Below are 19,921 nucleotides of genomic sequence, written 5' to 3' on the forward strand. Positions count from 1 at the left end.
TGGAAATGTCACGTTCTTTCAAAATCGAACCCAGAAGCAGACCAGGACTAGGAGAGTAGGAAGAAGGTGAGTATTTATTTACAAGTGAATGTGAATGGGTAGATATATCCAGGTGGCGTAGCGGGTAGCGGTGGTGAGTTGATGGGAGTAAATAGGTGGATCCAATGGGGTAGCGGAATCCTCCGACGACCAGGCGGGAATGGGGTAAATGATCCGGGTGAGTAACTGAAGACAGAACAAATGGAGGTAAGTTTAAGGCAGGCAATACGTAAAAAACAACAAAACAAATTCTATCCAACTTGAGGCTGATACTATGGCACAACATACTGTTCATGGCTAACGATCCGGCAGGGAATGGATGTCAGGTCAGAGCTTTTGAAGGGGAGAGGTGATGATCAGGACAGGTGTGCAGATTACTGATGGGATACAGGTGCGGGTGAACATCGATCTCCCAACAAGCTAATTCGCCCGGCAACCAGACAGGGTGCGTTCCAGGACACCGGAAACACACTCCAGGACAGAAACTCAGGCAAACACAGACTCAGGAAGCGGGATTCGTGACAGTACCCCCCCTCCGACGAACGCCACCGGGCGGACTACCTGGAGCGCCAGGGTGGAGGCAGTAGAAGTCACGAAGCAGGTCGTCATCAAGGATCTGACGCCGAGGAATCCAACTCCTCTCCTCTGGACCATATCCTTCCCAATCCACGAGATATTGGAAACCTCGACCCCACCGTCTGGAATCCATTATGCGGTGCACCGTGTAGGCAGGACCACCTCCGATCATCCGAGGAGGAGGAGGACGAGGAGGAGGGGGCAACAGAGGACTGAGGAGAACCGGCTTGAGGCAGGACACATGAAAGGTGGGGTGTACTCGAAGCGTTGCCGGCAATTTGAGTCGGACCACAACAGGGTTAATGATTCTCTCCACCACAAACGGACCAATGAACTTTGGTGACAGTTTCCTCGACTCAGTACGTAGAGGAAGATCCCGTGTAGCCAACCAAACCTTATCTCCGATGGTATAAGCGGGAGCAGGAATACGGCGACGATTCGCCTGGATCTGATACCGGTCAGAAACTCTAAGGAGGACCTTCCTGGCCCGATGCCAGGTCCTGTGGTAACGACGAATGTGGGCCTGGACAGAAGGAACCAAAAGATCCCTCTCCTGAGAAGGAAACAAGGGAGGTTGGTATCCGTACAGGCATTGGAAGGGGGACATCCCAGTGGCAGATGAAGGAAGGGTATTATGGGCATACTCGACCCAGGGTAATTGAGATGACCAAGAGGTGGGATCAGAGGAGACAAGACAATGTAGCGTGAACTCCATCTTCTGGTTGGCTCTCTCCGCCTGACCATTAGATTGTGGGTGAAAACCAGAAGTGAGACTGACTGTAGCTCCAGTGGCCAAACAGAAGGATCTCCAGACAGCAGAGGTAAACTGAGGACCACGGTCAGAAACAATGTCACTGGGCAATCCGTGGACCCTGAAAACCTCCCTAACCAGGATCTCGGACGTCTCTGTGGCAGATGGAAGCTTGGAGAGAGGGACAAAATGAGCAAACTTGCTGAATCTGTCCACAATGGTCAGAATAACCGTGTTACCAACAGAAGAGGGCAACCCCATGACAAAATCCAGGGCCAGATGCGACCAAGGTCGCCGAGGAATAGGTAGGGTGAAGAAGCCCAGAGCTGGGCCGATTGGTACTTTTGTTCTGAGAACAAACAGGACATGCGGCAACAAACCTCCGGGTATCTTCTCCCATGGCAGGCCACCAAAATCGTCTGCGCAGTAGCACCATAGTCCGAGCAACGCCAGGGTGACAAGCTATCTTGCTGGCGTGGGACCACTGAAGAACAGCAGAACGGACCGACTCAGGCACGAACAACCGACCGGGTGGACCATTACCGGGGCCGGGCTGCGTCCGAAGGGCCGCCATCACATCCTCCTCAGTCCTCCATGTAACGGCTCCCACGACAAGGTTCTGGGGAAGAATCGTCTCAGTCTTGGCCCCACTCTCATCCGTCTTGGAGAACATCCGGGACAAGGCGTCCGCTTTGCCGTTCTTCGACCCAGGTCGGAACATCAGGGAAAAATTGAAGCGTCCAAAAAACAAAGCCCACCTGGCCTGACGGGAGTTGAGACGTTTAGCCGATTGCACGTAAGCCAGATTCTTGTGGTCAGTCCAGACCACAAACGGTTGCTCCGCTCCCTCCAACCAGTGACGCCACTCCTCCAAGGCAAGCTTCACAGCTTCACAGAATATCAGCCTGTCCCTGATGTTTTTCCTGGAGAGAAGTGGATTCTTTGCTGCCCTTCTTGACACCAGGCCATCCTCCAAAAGTATAATTCATAGTACAGTAATACATCTTGTAATACATAGTAGAGCAAAACAAATAGTAATACATAGTAAAGTTACACATACAGTAATACATTGTACAGTAATTCTTAGTGCAGTAATACATACAGAAATACGTGTTAGGGTAATACATAGTACTGTAATTCATAGTACTGTAATACATTGTACAGTAATACATTGTACAGTAATACATAGTAGAGTAATACATACTTTAATATATAGTGCAGTAATACATACAGCAATACATAGTACAGTAATACATAGTGCAGTAATACATAGTACATTAATACATAGTATTTATAGTACATAAATACATAGTACAGTAATACATATAATAACATATAGTGCAGTAATACAAATTATAGTAAAACATATAGTAATTCATAGTAAAGTTACACACACATAAAATGTACAGTAATGATTAGTAATACATACAGAAATACATGTTAGGGTAATACATAGTACTGTAATTCATAGTACAGTAATACAATTTACAGTAATACATTGTACAGTAATACATAGTAGAGTAATACATACTTTAATATATAGCACAGTAATACAAAGTACAGTAATACATACAGTAATACATAGTATAGTAATACATACAGTAGTACATAGTATAGTAATACATACAGTAGTACATAGTATAGTGATACATACAGTAATACATAGTATAGTAATACATACAGTAATACATAGTATAGTAATACATACAGTAGTACATAGTATAGTGATACATACAGTAATACATAGTATAGTAATACATACAGTAGTACGTAGTATAGTGATACATGCAGTAATACATAGTATAGTAATACATACAGTAGTACATAGTATAGTAATACATACAGTAATACATAGTATAATAATACATACAGTAGTACATAGTATAGTGATACATACAGTAATACATAGTATAGTAATACATACAGTAATACATAGTATAGTGATACATACAGTAATACATAGTATAGTGATACATACAGTAATACATAGTATAGTGATACATACAGCAATACATTGTATAGTAATACATACAGTAATACATCGCAGAGTATTACATAGGGCTGTAATACATATAGTATAATATAGTACAGTAATACATACAGTAGTACGTAGTATAGTGATACATACAGTAATACATAGTATAGTAATACATACAGTTGTACGTAGTATAGTGATACATGCAGTAATACATAGTCTAATGATACATACAGTAATACATAGTCTAATAATACATACAGTAATACATAGTGCAGTAATACATAGTCTAATAATACATACAGTAATACATAGTATAGTAATACATACAGTAATACATAGTAGAGTATTACATACAGTAATACATATAGTATAGTAATACATACAGTAATACATAGTAGAGTATTACATACAGTAATACATAGTGCTGTAATACATATAGTAAAATATAGTACAGTAATACATACAGTAGTACATAGTATAGTAATACATACAGTAATACATAGTCTAATAATACATACAGTAATACATAGTCTAATATTACATACAGTAATACATAGTATAGTAATACATACAGTAATACATAGTATAGTGATACATACAGTAATACATAGTGCAGTAATACATAGTCTAATAATACATACAGTAATACATAGTCTAATAATACATACAGTAATACATAGTCTAATAATACATACAGTAATACATAGTATAGTAATACATACAGTAGTACATAGTATAGTGATACATACAGTAATACATAGTATAGTAATACATACAGTAGTACATAGTATAGTGATACATACAGTAATACATAGTATAGTAATACATACAGTAGTACATAGTATAGTGATACATACAGTAATACATAGTATAGTAATACATACAGTAATACATAGTATAGTATTACATACAGTAATACATAGTATAGTAATACATACAGTAGTACATAGTATAGTGATACATACAGTAATACATAGTATAGTGATACCTACAGTAATACATTGTATAGTAATACATACAGTAGTACATAGTATAGTGATACATACAGTAATACATAGTATAGTAATCCATACAGTAGTACATAGTATAGTGATACATACAGTAATACATAGTATAGTGATACATACAGTAGTATATAGTATACCATTTTTTTTATTTCACCTTTATTTAACCAGGTAGGCTTGTTGAGAACAAGTTCTCATTTGCAACTGCGACCTAAAGCATAGCAGTGTGAACAGACAACACAGAGTTACACATGGAGTAAATAATTAACAAGTCAATAACACAGTAGAAAAAAAGGGGAGTCTATATACAATGTGTGCAAAAGGCATGAGGAGGTAGGCGAATAATTACAATTTTGCAGATTAACACTGGAGTGATAAATGATCAGATGGTCATGTACAGGTAGAGATATTGGGTGTGCAAAAGAGCAGAAAAGTAAATAAATAAAAACAGTATGGGGATGAGGTAGGTGAAAATGGGTGGGCTATTTACCAATAGACTATGTGCAGCTGCAGCGATCGGTGAGCTGCTCAGATAGCTGATGTTTGAAGTTGGTGAGGGAGATAAAAGTCTCCAACTTCAGCGATTTTTGCAATTCGTTCCAGTCACAGGCAGCAGAGTACTGGAACGAAAGGAGGCCAAATGAGGTGTTGGCTTTAGGGATGATCAGTGAGATACACCTGCTGGAGCGCGTGCTACGGATGGGTGTTGCCATCGTGACCAGTGAACTGAGATAAGGCGGAGCTTTACCTAGCAAGTACTTGTAGATGACCTGGAGCCAGTGGGTCTGGCGACGAATATGTAGCGAGGGCCAGCCGACTAGAGCATACAAGTCGCAGTGGTGGATGGTATAAGGTGCTTTAGTGACAAAACGGATGGCACTGTGATAAACTGCATCCAGTTTGCTGAGTAGAGTGTTGGAAGCCATTTTGTAGATGACATCACCGAAGTCGAGGATCGGTAGGATAGTCAGTTTTACTAGGGTAAGTTTGGCGGCGTGAATGAAGGAGGCTTTGTTGCGGAATAGAAAGCCGACTCTTGATTTGATTTTCGATTGGAGATGTTTGATATGAGTCTGGAAGGAGAGTTTTCAGTCTAGCCAGACACCTAGGTACTTATAGATGTCCACATATTCAAGGTCGGAACCATCCAGGGTGGTGATTCTAGTCGGGCATGCGGGTGCAGGCAGCGATCGGTTGAAAAGCATGCATTTGGGTTTTACTAGCGTTTAAGAACAGTTGGAGGCCACGGAAGGAGTGTTGTATGGTATTGAAGCTCGTTTGGAGGTTAGATAGCACAGTGTCCAATGACGGGCCGAAAGTATATAGAATGGAGTCGTCTGCGTAGAGGTGGATCAGGGAATCGCCCGCAGCAAGAGCAACATCATTGATATATACAGAGAAAAGAGTCGGCCCGAGAATTGAACCCTGTGGCACCCCCATAGAGACTGCCAGAGGACCGGACAGCATGCCCTCCGATTTGACACACTGAACTCTGTCTGCAAAGTAATTGGTGAACCAGGCAAGGCAGTCATCCGAAAAACCGAGGCTACTGAGTCTGCCGATAAGAATATGATGATTGACAGAGTCGAAAGCCTTGGCAAGGTCGATGAAGACGGCTGCACAGTACTGTCTTTTATCGATGGCGGTTATGATATCGTTTAGTACCTTGAGTGTGGCTGAGGTGCACCCGTGACCAGCTCGGAAACCAGATTGCACAGCGGAGAAGGTACGGTGGGATTCGTGATGGTCAGTGACCTGTTTGTTGACTTGGCTTTCGAAGGCCTTAGATAGGCAGGGTAGGATGGATATAGGTCTGTAACAGTTTGGGTCCAGGGTGTCTCCCCCTTTGAGAAGAGGGGGATGACTGCGGCAGCTTTCCAATCCTTGGGGATCTCAGACGATATGAAAGAGAGGTTGAACAGGCTGGTAATAGGGGTTGCGACAATGGCGGCGGATAGTTTCAGAAATAGAGGGTCCAGATTGTTAAGCCCAGCTGATTTGTACGAGTCCAGGTTTTGCAGCTCTTTCAGAACATCTGCTATCTGGATTTGGGTAAAGGAGAACCTGGAGAGGCTTGGGCGAGGAGCTGCGGGGGGGGGCGGAGCTGTTGGCCGAGGTTGTAGTAGCCAGGCGGAAGGCATGGCCAACCGTTGAGAAATGCTTATTGAAGTTTTCGATAATCATGGATTTATCGGTGGTGACCGTGTTACCTAGCCTCAGTGCAGTGGGCAGCTGGGAGGAGATGCTCTTGTTCTCCATGGACTTCACAGTGTCCCAGAACTTTTTGGAGTTGGAGCTACAGGATGCAAACTTCTGCCTGAATAAGCTGGCCTTAGCTTTCCTGACTGACTGCGTGTATTGGTTCCTGACTTCCCTGAACAGTTGCATATCGCTGGGACTATTCGATGCTATTGCAGTCCGCCACAGGATGTTTTTGTGCTGTATCTGTTCTTAGTTCTGCATTTTTTGAACGGAGCATGCTTATCTAAAATGGTGAGGAAGTTACTTTTAAAGAATGACCAGGCATCCTCAACTAACGGGATGAGGTCAATGTCCTTCCAGGATACCCGGGCCAGGTCGATTAGAAAGGCCTGCTCACAGAAGTGTTTTAGGGAGCGTTTGACAGTGATGAGGGGTGGTCGTTTGACTGCGGCTCCGTAGCGGATACAGGCAATGAGGCAGTGATCGCTGAGATCCTGGTTGAAGACAGCGGAGGTGTATTTGGAGGGCCAGTTGGTCAGGATGACGTCAATGAGGGTGCCCTTGTTTACAGAGTTAGGGTTGTACCTGGTGGGTTCCTTGATGATTTGTGTGAGATTGAGGGCATCTAGCTTAGATTGTAGGACTGCCGGGGTGTTAAGCATATCCCAGTTTAGGTCACCTAACAGAACAAACTCTGAAGCTAGATGGGGGGCGATCAATTCACAAATGGTGTCCAGGGCACAGCTGGGAGCTAAGGGGGGTCGGTAGCAGGCGGCAACAGTGAGAGACTTATTTCTGGAGAGAGTAATTTTTTTAATTAGTAGTTTGAACTGTTTGGGTATGGACCTGGAAAGTATGACATTACTTTGCAGGCTATCTCTGCAGTAGACTGCAACTCCTCCCCCTTTACATAATGCGCAGACAGGGGTATGGTGGGGTGCGGGTACAGCGGAGGTAAGCCCAGGCACTGGGTGATGATGAGAGAGGTTGTATCTCTGGACATGCTGGTTGTAATGGGTGAGGTCACCGCATGTGTGGGAGGTGGGACAAAGGAGGCATCAGGGGTATGAAGAGTGGAACTAGGGGCTCCATTGTGAACTAAAACAATGATAACTAACCTGAACAACAGTATACCAGGCATATTGACATTTGAGAGAGACATACAGCGAGGCATACAGTAATCACAGGTGTTGAATTGGGAAAGCTAGCTAAAACAGTAGGTGAGATAACAACAGCTAATCAGCTAGCACAACAACAGCAGGTAAAATGGCATTGACTAGGCAACGGGGCCGACAGATAAAACAAACAAGCAGAATGGAGTACCGTGATTAATGGACAGTCCAGCGTGCATCAGCTATGTAGCCAAGAGATCAGTGTCCAGGGGGCAGCGGTGGATGGGGCAGGGAGGCTGGACTGGCGAGTGTTATCCAGGTTAAAAAAAACTAACAATGACTAAATAGCTTGTAGCTAGTTAGCTGGTTAGCTTAACCCTCCAACACATTGACTCTATTCCCTTGCTGAGACCAGTGATGTCTGCCTGTCTCTCTGCCTGTCTGTCTCCATACACTTGATTCAGAAAGATTTTAAACAAAAGCTTTTTGGTTTTTGTTAGGGTTTTTCTTTATTTTGTGTTTTGTATTGTATTTTCCACTATGTATTATAACATGATACTGTTCTGTGCCCTACATTTAGGGGGTGCCGTGCAGGCCCAGCCCACTCAGCCACAGAGTGTGGAGCCTCCAGCAGAGTTGGCCCCCAAGGTGTCCCCTCCGCCAAAGCCAGCCCCCCCTCTAGTTTTAAGAGCGGCCACCATCCCCATTCAAAAGCAAGCCTCCACTCCAGTGGCAAAACCATACACTGCTCCAGTCTCTAGGCCAGCCCCTGCCCCAGTGCAAAAGCAATCCTCTTCCCCTCCACCAAAGCCACCCCCTCCTGCGGTGGTAAAGACGACCTCTGCTCAAGTACCAAAGCCTATCCCTTCCCCGGTGCAAAAGCCTGCTCCAGCTCCAGCTCCAGCCCTTGCCCCAGCCCATGTCTCAGCCCCAGTCCTATCCCCAAACCTGGCCACTGTATCAGTCCCTGCTCCTGTCTCAACCCCAGCATCAGCTCCAGCCCCAGCCCGTGTCTCAGCCACAGTCCTATCCCCAAACCTGGCCACTGTCTCAGTCCCTGCTCCTGTCTCACCCCCAGCACCAGCACCAGCTCCAGCCCCAGCCTGTGTCTCAGCCCCAGTCCTATCCCCAATCCTGGCCACTGTCTCAGTCCCTGCTCCTGTCTCACCCCCAGCACCAGCACCAGCTCCAGCCCCAGCCTGTGTCTCAGCCCCAGTCCTATCCCCAATCCTGGCCCCTGTCTCAGTCCCTGCCCTGCCCCAGCCCCTGCTGCCCCTGTCTCAGCTCCAACCTCCAACCTAGCACCCGCCTTACTCCCAGTCCTATCCCCGACCCCTTCTCCTGTCTCACCCCCAGTTCCAACCACTGCCCCCACTACACAGCAGCCCAAGCCCCAGCCTCAGGTGTCTCCATCAGCAGCCCCTCCCCCAGGAAAGCCAGCAGAGCTGCCCCCTCTGCCTCCCAAGCCCAAGCCTATACCTCCTGTACGCCGCAACTCCAAGCCCCTGATCCAGCCCAAACCCCAGACCCCCCCTCCACCCATTGGCCTGAAGCCCAGTCCTGATGCTGTGTTTTCATCCAGGGTGCCAGGCCAGTCCCTGTCCCCAAAGAGGTCCCCTGGGAGGGTGCAGTCCCCTTTCTTTCCCCAGTCTCCAGCTAAAGCTCAGCCACCAACGGTCCTTTCCCCAGACTTTCACCCAGACCCTACCCCTATTATGATGCCCATGTCCTCCACTGGCACTGCCATGGCCCCTGAGCCTGCTCCAGAGCCTACACCAGTCTCAGTTTCAGTCTCATTCCCATCCCCATTCTCATCCCCAGTCTCAGCCTCATCCCCAGTCTCAGCCTCATCCCCAGTCTCAGCCTCATCCCCAGCTCCAGTCTCAGCCTCATTCCCAGCCCCAGTCTCAGCCCCAGTCTCAGCCTCATCCCCACCAGTCTCAGCCCCAGCCCCAGAATCAGATAAAGCTGAACCTCTGGTTGAAGAACCGCCAGCACCCAAGGGCCATCCACTGCTGAAGTAAGAGCTTTAGCTACATTAAACAAAAATGGTGACATGGTGATAATGTTGTCAGAGCCATTACCCTGATGTACTGTGTGTTTGTTCTAGTAAGCTTTAGGGTTAGATTTAAGGTCAGGTTTAATGTGATGTCTCTGCAGTAAGTCCCTGACCAGGTTAGCTTCAGGGTTTACGGTCAGGTTTAACATGATGTCTCTGTCTCAGCAGTAAATCCCTGACCAGGTTGACCAGTCTCTGTTAGCTTGACCAGGGGTTTAAGGTCAGGTTTAACATGATGTCTCTGTCTCTGCAGTAAATCCCTGACCAGGTTAGCTTCAGGGTTTACGGTCAGGTTTAACATGATGTCTCTGTCTCAGCAGTAAATCCCTGACCAGGTTAGCTTCAGGGTTTACGGTCAGGTTTAACATGATGTCTCTGTCTCAGCAGTAAATCCCTGACCAGGTTAGCTTCAGGGTTTACGGTCAGGTTTAATGTGATGTCTCTGTCTCAGCAGTAAATCCCTGACCAGGTTAGCTTCAGGGTTTACGGTCAGGTTTAACGTGATGTCTCTGTCTCAGCAGTAAATCCCTGACCAGGTTAGCTTCAGGGTTTAAGGTCAGGTTTAACGTGATGTCTCTGTCTCTGCAGTAAATCCCTGACCAGGTTAGCTTCAGGGTTTAGGGTCAGGTTTAACGTGATGTCTCTGTCTCAGCAGTAAATCCCTGACCAGGTTAGCTTCAGGGTTTAAGGTCAGGTTTAACGTGATGTCTCTGTCTCTGCAGTAAATCCCTGACCAGGTTAGCTTCAGGGTTTAAGGTCAGGTTTAACGTGATGTCTCTGTCTCAGCAGTAAATCCCTGACCAGGTTAGCTTCAGGGTTTAAGGTCAGGTTTAACGTTTAACGTGATGTCTCTGTCTCTGCAGTAAATCCCTGACCAGGTTAGCTTCAGGGTTTAATGTGATGTCTCTGCAGTCAGGTTTAACGTGATGTCTCTGTCTAACCAGCAGTAAATCCCTGACCAGGTTAGTTTCAGGGTTTAAGGTCAGGTTTAACGTGATGTCTCTGTCTCAGCAGTAAATCCCTGACCAGGTTAACTTTAGGGCAGGTTTAAGGTGATGTCTCTGGCAGTAAATTTACCAGGTCAGGGTCCCTGACCAGGTTAGCTTCAGGGTTTACGGTTTAACATGATGTCTCTGTCTCAGCAGTAAATCCCTGACCAGGTTAGCTTCAGGGTTTAAGGTCAGGTTTAACATGATGTCTCTGTCTCAGCAGTAAATCCCTGACCAGGTTAGCTTCAGGGTTTAAGGTCAGGTTTAACGTGATGTCTCTGTCTCAGTAAAGCAGTAAATCCAGGTTTAACGTGATGTCTCTGTAAATCCCTAACCAGGTTAACTTTAGGGTCAGGGTTTAAGGTGATGTCTCTGTCTCAGCAGTAAATCCCTGACCAGGTTAGCTTCAGGGTTTACGGTCAGGTTTAACATGATGTCTCTGTCTCAGGTTTAACCAGGGCTTCAGGTTTAACATGATGTCTCTGTCTCAGCAGTAAATCCCTGACCAGGTTAGCTTCAGGGTTTAAGGTCAGGTTTAACATGATGTCTCTGTCTCAGCAGTAAATCCCTGACCAGGTTAGCTTCAGGGTTTACGGTCAGGTTTAACATGATGTCTCTGTCTCAGCAGTAAATCCCTGACCAGGTTAGCTTCAGGGTTTAAGGTCAGGTTTAATGTGATGTCTCTGTCTCAGCAGTAAATCCCTGACCAGGTTAGCTTCAGGGTTTAAGGTCAGGTTTAACATGATGTCTCTCCCTGACCAGGTCTCTGCAGTAAATCCCTGACCAGGTTAGCTTCAGGGTTTAGGTCAGGTCAGGTTTAATCAGGGTTTACGGTAAATCCCTCAGGTTTAAAGGTCAGGCTTTAACATGATGTCTCTGTCTCAGCAGTAAATCCCTGACCAGGTTAGCTTCAGGGTTTACGGTCAGGTTTAACGTGATGTCTCTGTCTCAGCAGTAAATCCCTGACCAGGTTAGCTTCAGGGTTTACGGTCAGGTTTAACATGATGTCTCTGTCTCAGCAGTAAATCCCTGACCAGGTTAGCTTCAGGGTTTACGGTCAGGTTTATGTCTCTGTCTCAGCAGTAAATCCCTGACCAGGTTGTCAGGGTTTAAGGTCAGGTTTCAGGTAAATCCCTGACCAGGTTAGCTTCAGGGTTTAAGGTCAGGTTTAACGTGATGTCTCTGTCTGTAAATCCCTGACCAGGTTAGCAGGTCAGGTTTAAATGATGTCTCTGTCTCAGCAGTAAATCCCTGACCAGGTTAGCTTCAGGGTTTACGGTCAGGTTTAACGTGATGTCTCTGTCTCAGCAGTAAATCCCTGACCAGGTTAGCTTCAGGGTTTACGGTCAGGTTTAATGTGATGTCTCTGTCTCAGCAGTAAATCCCTGACCAGGTTAGCTTCAGGGTCAGCAGTAAATCCCTGACCAGGTTAGCTTCAGGGTTTAAGGTCAGGTTTAACATGATGTCTCTGTCTCAGCAGTAAATCCCTGACCAGGTTAGCTTCAGGGTTTAAGGTCAGGTTTAACATGATGTCTCTGTCTCAGCAGTAAATCCCTGACCAGGTTAGCTTCAGGGTTTAAGGTCAGGTTTAACGTGATGTCTCTGTCTCAGCAGTAAATCCCTGACCCTGACCAGGTTGAGGGTTTAAGGTCAGGTTTAACATGATGTCTCTGTCTCAGCAGTAAATCCCTGACCAGGACCAGGTTAGTCTTCAGGGTTTACCAGGGTCAGGTTTAGGTCAGGTTTAACGTGATGTCTCTGTCTAAGCAGTAAATCCCTGACCAGGTTAGCTTCAGGGTTTAGGTCAGGTTTAACATGATGTCTCTGTCTCAGCAGTAAATCCCTGACCAGGTTAGCTTCAGGGTTTAAGGTCAGGTTTAACATGTCTCTGCGGTTGTCTCTGTCTCAGCAGTAAATCCCTGACCAGGTTAGCTTCAGGGTTTAAGGTCAGGTTTAACGTGATGTAAATCCCTGTCTCTGCAGTAATGTCCTGACCAGGTTAGCTTCAGGGTTTAAGGTCAGGTTTAACATGATGTCTCTGTCTCAGCAGTAAATCCCTGACCAGGTTAGCTTCAGGGTTTAAGGTCAGGTTTAATGTGATGTCTCTGTCTCAGCAGTAAATCCCTGACCAGGTTAGCTTCAGGGTTTAAGGTCAGGTTTAACGTGATGTCTCTGTCTCAGCAGTAAATCCCTGACCAGGTTAGCTTCAGGGTTTAAGGTCAGGTTTAACATGATGTCTCTGTCTCAGCAGTAAATCCCTGACCAGGTTAGCTTCAGGGTTTAAGGTCAGGTTTAACATGATGTCTCTGTCTCAGCAGTAAATCCCTGACCAGGTTAGCTTCAGGGTTTAAGGTCAGGTTTAACGTGAGGCAGTAAATCCCTGACCAGGTTAGGTCAGGTTTAACATGATGTCTCTGTCTCAGCAGTAAATCCCTGACCAGGTTAGCTTCAGGGTTTAAGGTCAGGTTTAACATGATGTCTCTGTCTCAGCAGTAAATCCCTGACCAGGTTAGCTTCAGGGACCAGGTTAGCTTCAGGGTTTAGCTTCAGGGTTTAAGGTCAGGTTTAACATGATGTCTCTGTCTCAGCAGTAAATCCCTGACCAGGTTAGCTTCAGGTCAGGTTTAACATGATGTCTCTGTCTCAGCAGTAAATCCCTGACCTTCAGGTTTAATGTGATGTCTCTGTCTCAGGTAAATTGACCAGGTTAGCTTCAGGGTTTAAGGTCAGGTTTAACATGATGTCTCTGTCTCAGCAGTAAATCCCTGACCAGGTTAGCTTCAGGGTTTACGGTCAGGTTTAATGATGTCTCTGTCTCAGCAGTAAATCCCTGACCAGGTTAGCTTCAGGGTTTAAGGTCAGGTTTAACATGATGTCTCTGTCTCAGCAGTAAATCCCTGACCAGGTTAGCTTCAGGGTTTAAGGTCAGGTTTAACGTGATGTCTCTGTCTCAGCAGTAAATCCCTGACCAGGTTAGCTTCAGGGTTTAAGGTCAGGTTTCATGGTTTAAGCAGTAAATCCCTGACCAGGTTGCTTCAGGGTTTAAGGTCAGGTTTAACGTGATGTCTCTGTCTCAGCAGTAAATCCCTGACCAGGTTAGCTTCAGGGTTTACGGTCAGGTTTAACGTGATGTCTCTGTCTCAGCAGTAAATCCCTGACCAGGTTAGCTTCAGGGTTTACGGTCAGGTTTAACATGATGTCTCTGTCTCAGCAGTAAATCCCTGACCAGGTTAGCTTCAGGGTTTAAGGTCAGGTTTAACGTGATTTCTCTGTCTCAGCAGTAAATCTCAGTCCCTGACCAGGTTAGCTTCAGGGTCCTCTATGGGATCGATGTCCCTATACTGGGACGGTTGTTGCTAACGTGCGCTAATGTGACTAGAATGACGTTGTAACAACAAACTTTCCAGGACATAGGCGTATCTTATATTGGCAAAAAGCTTCAATTCTTGTTAATCTAACTTCAGTGTCCAATTTACAGTAGCTATTACAGTGAAAACATACCATACTATTGTTTGAGGAGAGTGCAAAACAACAAAACACTTTCATCACTGCAACTGGTTTGATACATTCACCCACGTCTGAAGGTAAACAATATACTTACATTCAGTAATCTTGCTCTGATTTGTCATCTTGAGGGTCCCAGAAATAAAATGTAGCATAGTTTTGTTGATAAAATCTATTTTTATTTTCAAATGTAGGAACTGGGTTCTACAGTTTGAACCCCTGCTGTCTCTGGCTCCAAAATCACACTGCCTAGCCATCTATAGTTGAAGTCGGAAATTTACATACACTTTAGTTGGAGTCATTAAAACTCGTTTTTCAACCACTCCACAAATTTCTTGATAATAACTATAGTTTTGGCAAGTCGGGTAGGACATCTACTTTGTGCATGGCACAAGTAATTTTTCCAACAATTGTTTACAGAAAGATTATTTAACTTATAATTCACTGTATCACAATTCCAGTGGGTCAGAAGTTTACATACACTAAGTTGACTGTGCCTTTAAACTGCTTAGAAAATTCCAGAAAATGATGTCATGGCTTTAGAAGCTTCTGATTTACATAATTTGAGTCAATTGGAGGTGTACCTGTGGATGTATTTAAAGGCCTACATTCAAACTCAGTGCCTCTTTGCTTGACATCATGGGAAAATCAAAAGAAATCAGCCAAGACCTCAGAAAAAAAATGTAGACCTACACAAGTCTGGTTCATCCTTGGGAGCAATTTTAAAACTCCTGAAGGCACCATGTTCATCAAATCAAATCAAATCAAATTGATTTATATAGCCCTTCGTACATCAGCTGATATCTCAAAGTGCTGTACAGAAACCCAGCCTAAAACCCCAAACAGCAAGCAATGCAGGTGTAGAAAACAATAGTACGCAAGTATAAACACCATAGGACCACGCAGCCGTCCTATATCGACATAACCTGAAAGGCCGCTCAGGAAGGAAGAAGCCACTGCTCCAAAACTGCCATAAAAAGTCTACAGTTTGCAACTGCACATGGGGACAAAGGAGAAATGTCCTCTGGTTTGATGAAACAAAAATAAAACTGTTTGGCCATAATGACCACTGTTATGTTAGAATGAAAAAGAGGGAGGCTTGCAAGCCGAAGAACATCATCCCAACTGTGAAGCACGGTGTTGGCAGCATCATGTTGTGGGGGTGCTTTGCTGCAGGAGCGACTGGTGCACTTCACAAAATAGATGGCATCATGAGGACGGAAAATTATGTTGATATATTGAAGCAACATCTCAAGACATCAGTCAGGAAGTTAAAACTTGGTCGCAAATGGGTCTTCCAAATGGACAATGACCCCAAGCATGCTTCCAAAGTTGTGCAAAATGGCTTAAGGACAACAAAGTCAAGGTATTGGAGTGGCCATCACAAATCCCTGACCTCAATCCTATAGAACATTTGTGGGCAGAACTGAAAAAGCGAATGAGAGCAAGGAGGCCTACAAACCTGACTCAGTTACACCAGCTCTGTCAGGAGGAATGGGCCAAAATTCACCCAACTTATTGTTGGAAGCTTGTTGAGGGCTACCTGAAACGTTTGACCCAAGTTAAACAATTTAAAGGCAATGCTCCAAATACAAATTGAGTGTATGTAAACTTCTGACCCACTGGAAATGTGATGAAATAAGTAAAAGCTGAAATATATCATTCTCTCTACTATTATTCTGATATTTCGCATTCTTAAAATAAAGTGGTGATCCTAACTAAACTAACTAAAACAGGGAATTTTTACTCTGATTAAATGTCAGGAATTGTGAAAAACTGAGTTTAAATGTGTTTGACTAAGGTGTATGTAAACCTCCGACTTCAACTGTAGATGTGTGAACGTTAGTGTATAAGCTAATGATCCATCATGTATGACATTGCTGGGAGTTTGTAAACTTAAATGTTGTATTACCATAGGATTCTTGTATGCTCTCTGTAGTTTTGTAGTTGAAAATGTATCAATTGACAAATTTGGCACATTTGGGCAGACTTGATGCAAAATACTGTGAAACTATGCACACACCCTGCTAAATTGCGCAAAACTGCAGTATTATATTATAGCCTTTCTCTTGCTTTTCAAAGATGATGAAAATAATTATAATAGAAAACGCGTGTTTTTTTGTTTTCATTATCTTTTACCAGATCTAATGTGCTATATTCTCCTACATTCATTTCACATTTCCACAAACTTCAAAGTGTTTCCATTCAAAGGTTTAATGTGATATCTCTGCGGTAAGTCCCAGTCTCTGACCAGGTTAGCTTTTGTGTAAGGGTTTAAAGTCAGGTTTAATGTGATGTCTCTGTCTCTGCAGTAAATACCAGAGTCCCTGGCCAGATTAGGACCTAAGGTTAGGAGTTATTATTAGGGTTAACGGTATGTCTCTGTCTGTTTCAGTAAGTCCCAGTCCCTGACCAATGCCTTCAGCGCTTTGGGAGATGCGTCGTTCTTCCGCTCCAGCTCGACCAGCTCCTCGGCGGGTGGAGAGGACGAAGCCAAGGCCGAGACCATCCGGAACATCCGCAAGTCCTTCGCCAGCCTATTCTCCGATTAGTCCTCTCCCACATGCTCTAGGATTGGCAGATGACTTCATTGACATAAACGTGACCCAGTCTGAGATTAACTGTGTGTAACTGTATAACTCCCAAGTCCCGCCTCCATCCCCTGCCTCTCTGTGTCTCTGAGGACTCAATTGGCAAGTTGAGTGTGATGATGTCAAAGTGCCAGCTACCTGTAACTACCTGTAGCTAGCTACCTGCGTGAAGCTTGGCCCTCGGTCAGTGTGTGAGGAGGAGGAGATATATATGACGTCTAATGCATGAAGATGACGGCTACATCAGTAGGTGTTGTGGAGCAGAATGGATGTTTGTGTTGAGTTGATGTTACCCATTGCCTCTAGATGTTGTAGCCTTAATGTGATGTGTTTTATTACAGATTCGTGACTGTGAGTGGTGACCCCTGACTCCTGTATCACCATATGTACTTCCTGTGTAGTACAGATATCTGCAGTACGTTCTTCATCATTAACAGTTGTTCAATAATAATACCTCTGTTGTGGCTGTTGACCACAGTCACTCATACATACAAGTATACCTTTCCTTTAATCAGTCAAACCTCTCCTTTAAGGTGTCAGACCCCTCCTTTAATCAGTCAGACCTCTATTTAATCAATCAGACCTCTCCTTTAATCTGTCAAACCTCTCCTTTAATCTGTCAAACCTCTATTTAATCAGTCAGACCGCTCCTTTAACTTGGTTAGAACTCTCCTTTTATCAATCAGACCCGTCCTTTAATCTGTCAGACCCCTCCTTTAATCAGTCAGACCGCTCCTTTAGTCAGTCAGACCTCTCCTTTAATCAATCAGACCTCTCCTTTAATAAATCAGACCTCTCCTTTAATCTGTCAAACCTCTATTTAATCAATCAGACCGCTCCTTTAACTTGGTTAGACCTCTCCTTTAATCAATCAGACCCCTCCTTTAATCTGTCAAACCTCTCCTTTAATCTGTCAAACCTCTATTTAATCAGTCAGACCCCTCCTTTAATCAATCAGACCCCTCCTTTAATCTGTCAAACCTCTCCTTTAATCTGTCAAACCTCTATTTAATCAGTCAGACCGCTCCTTTAACTTGGTTAGACCTCTCCTTTAATCAATCAGACCTCTCCTTTAATCAATCAGACCTCTCCTTTAATCAATCAGACCTCTCCTTTAATCAGTCAGACCCCTCCTTTAATCTGTCAAACCTCTATTTAATCAGTCAGACCGCTCCTTTAACTTGGTTAGACCTCTCCTTTAATCAATCAGACCTCTCCTTTAATCAATCAGACCTCTCCTTTAATCAATCAGACCTCTCCTTTAATCAGTCAGACCCCTCCTTTAATCTGTCAAACCTCTATTTAATCAGTCAGACCGCTCCTTTAACTTGGTTAGACCTCTCTTTTATGGTGCAAGACCTGTCCTTTAAGGTGCCAGTCATCTCCTTTAAGGTGTCAGACCTTCATTTAAGGTATCCGACCACTCTTTAAGTTGTCAAGCCAACACCAGAACCGGTCAGTTTCAATAACGTTTCAGATCATCTGTCCTGTAAACACCTTGGTGTCCAGCAGTTCTACCAACCTGTGAGCTTATATCAACTATATCAACAGCCATCTAACATGTTATATTGTTTAATTAATGCTTTGTAAATGTTGTATTGCACCGTTACTGTATGTGAGTCATCCAGGAGTTTATTTTGTAATAATGAATCATTGATAATGTATTGTAGGTTCCTGTACTCTTTTATTTGTCCGTATGCAGTACTGCCTTGCATGACCAATATGACCCAGTGACCCTTGGTACCATAGTAATGTTACCTGTACATAGATGTCAATAAATGAAGATGTGGTAAATCGTTCCACTAATGTATCTGTATTACTGACTCCTCCATTTACAATGACTAACTTGTTCTGTTATAAATGGATAAATGCAGCTGTTCTTTTTGTCAAATCAAAATCAAATCAAATCAAATTTTATTTGTCACATACACATGGTTAGCAGATGTTAATGCGAGTGTAGCGAAATGCTTGTGCTTCTAGTTCCGACAATGCAGTGATAACCAACAAGTAATCTAACTAACAATTCCAAAACTACTGTCTTATACACAGTGTAGGGGATAAGGAACATGTACATAAGGATATATGAATATGATGGTACAGAGCAGCATACAGTAGATATCTACAGTATATACATATGAGATGAGTGTGTAGACAAAGTAAACAAAGTGGCATAGTTAAAGTGGCTAGTGATACATGTGTTACATAAGGATGCAGTCGATGTTGTAGGTAGATATACATATGCATATGAGATGAATAATGTGACTGATAGGTAGCATTGTTTAAAGTGGCTAGATATTTCATCATTTCCATCAACTGATTAAAATTGTGGTCAGTGTATCTCTGTGAGCAGCCACTCAATGTTAGTGGTGGCTATATCTCTGTGACTGATATATTGTGGTAGATATCTCTGGATGACTGATATATTGTGGTAGATATCGATGTGGATAGGGATTGATTGGTGTTCCTAAACTGTGACTCATATATTGTGGTAGATATCTCTGTGACTCATATATTGTGGTAGATATCTCTGCGACTCATATATTGTGGTAGATATCTCGATTAATGATATATTGTGGTACATATCTCGATGACTGATATATTGTGGTAGATATCTCGATTAATGATATATTGTGGTAGATATCTTGATTAATGATATATTGTGGTAGATATCTCGATTAATGATATATTGTGGTAGATATCTCGATTAATGATATATTGTGGTAGATATCTCGATTAATGATATATTGTGGTAGATATCTCGATTAATGATATATTGTGGCAGATATCTCGATTAATGATATATTGTGGTAGATATCTCGATTAATGATATATTGTGGTAGATATCTCGATTAATGATATATTGTGGTAGATATCTCTGTGACTGATATATTGTGGTAGATATCTCTGTGACTGATATATTGTGGTAGATATCTCTGTGACTGATATATTGTGGTAGATATCTCTACCCTGCCACATGCCTCTTGTGTCTGAGCCATTGTGAGTCACTTGTCTCTGTACTGACTATGACTGATATATTGTGGTAGATATCTCGATTAATGATATATTGTGGTAGATATCTCTATGACTGATATATTGTGGTAGATATCTCGATTAAT

The 19,921-nt window shown here is 43.8% G+C and overlaps 1 pseudogene; it reads left to right on the forward strand.

Annotated features, from left to right (window-relative positions):
- Positions 1-18,604, forward strand: part of LOC124003955 — a 220,233-nt pseudogene extending 201,629 nt beyond the window's left edge.
- The last annotated feature ends 1,317 nt before the right edge of the window (positions 18,605-19,921 follow it).

This window comes from Oncorhynchus gorbuscha, linkage group LG18, assembly GCF_021184085.1.
Source record: "Oncorhynchus gorbuscha isolate QuinsamMale2020 ecotype Even-year linkage group LG18, OgorEven_v1.0, whole genome shotgun sequence".
NCBI classification, from domain to species: domain Eukaryota; kingdom Metazoa; phylum Chordata; class Actinopteri; order Salmoniformes; family Salmonidae; genus Oncorhynchus; species Oncorhynchus gorbuscha.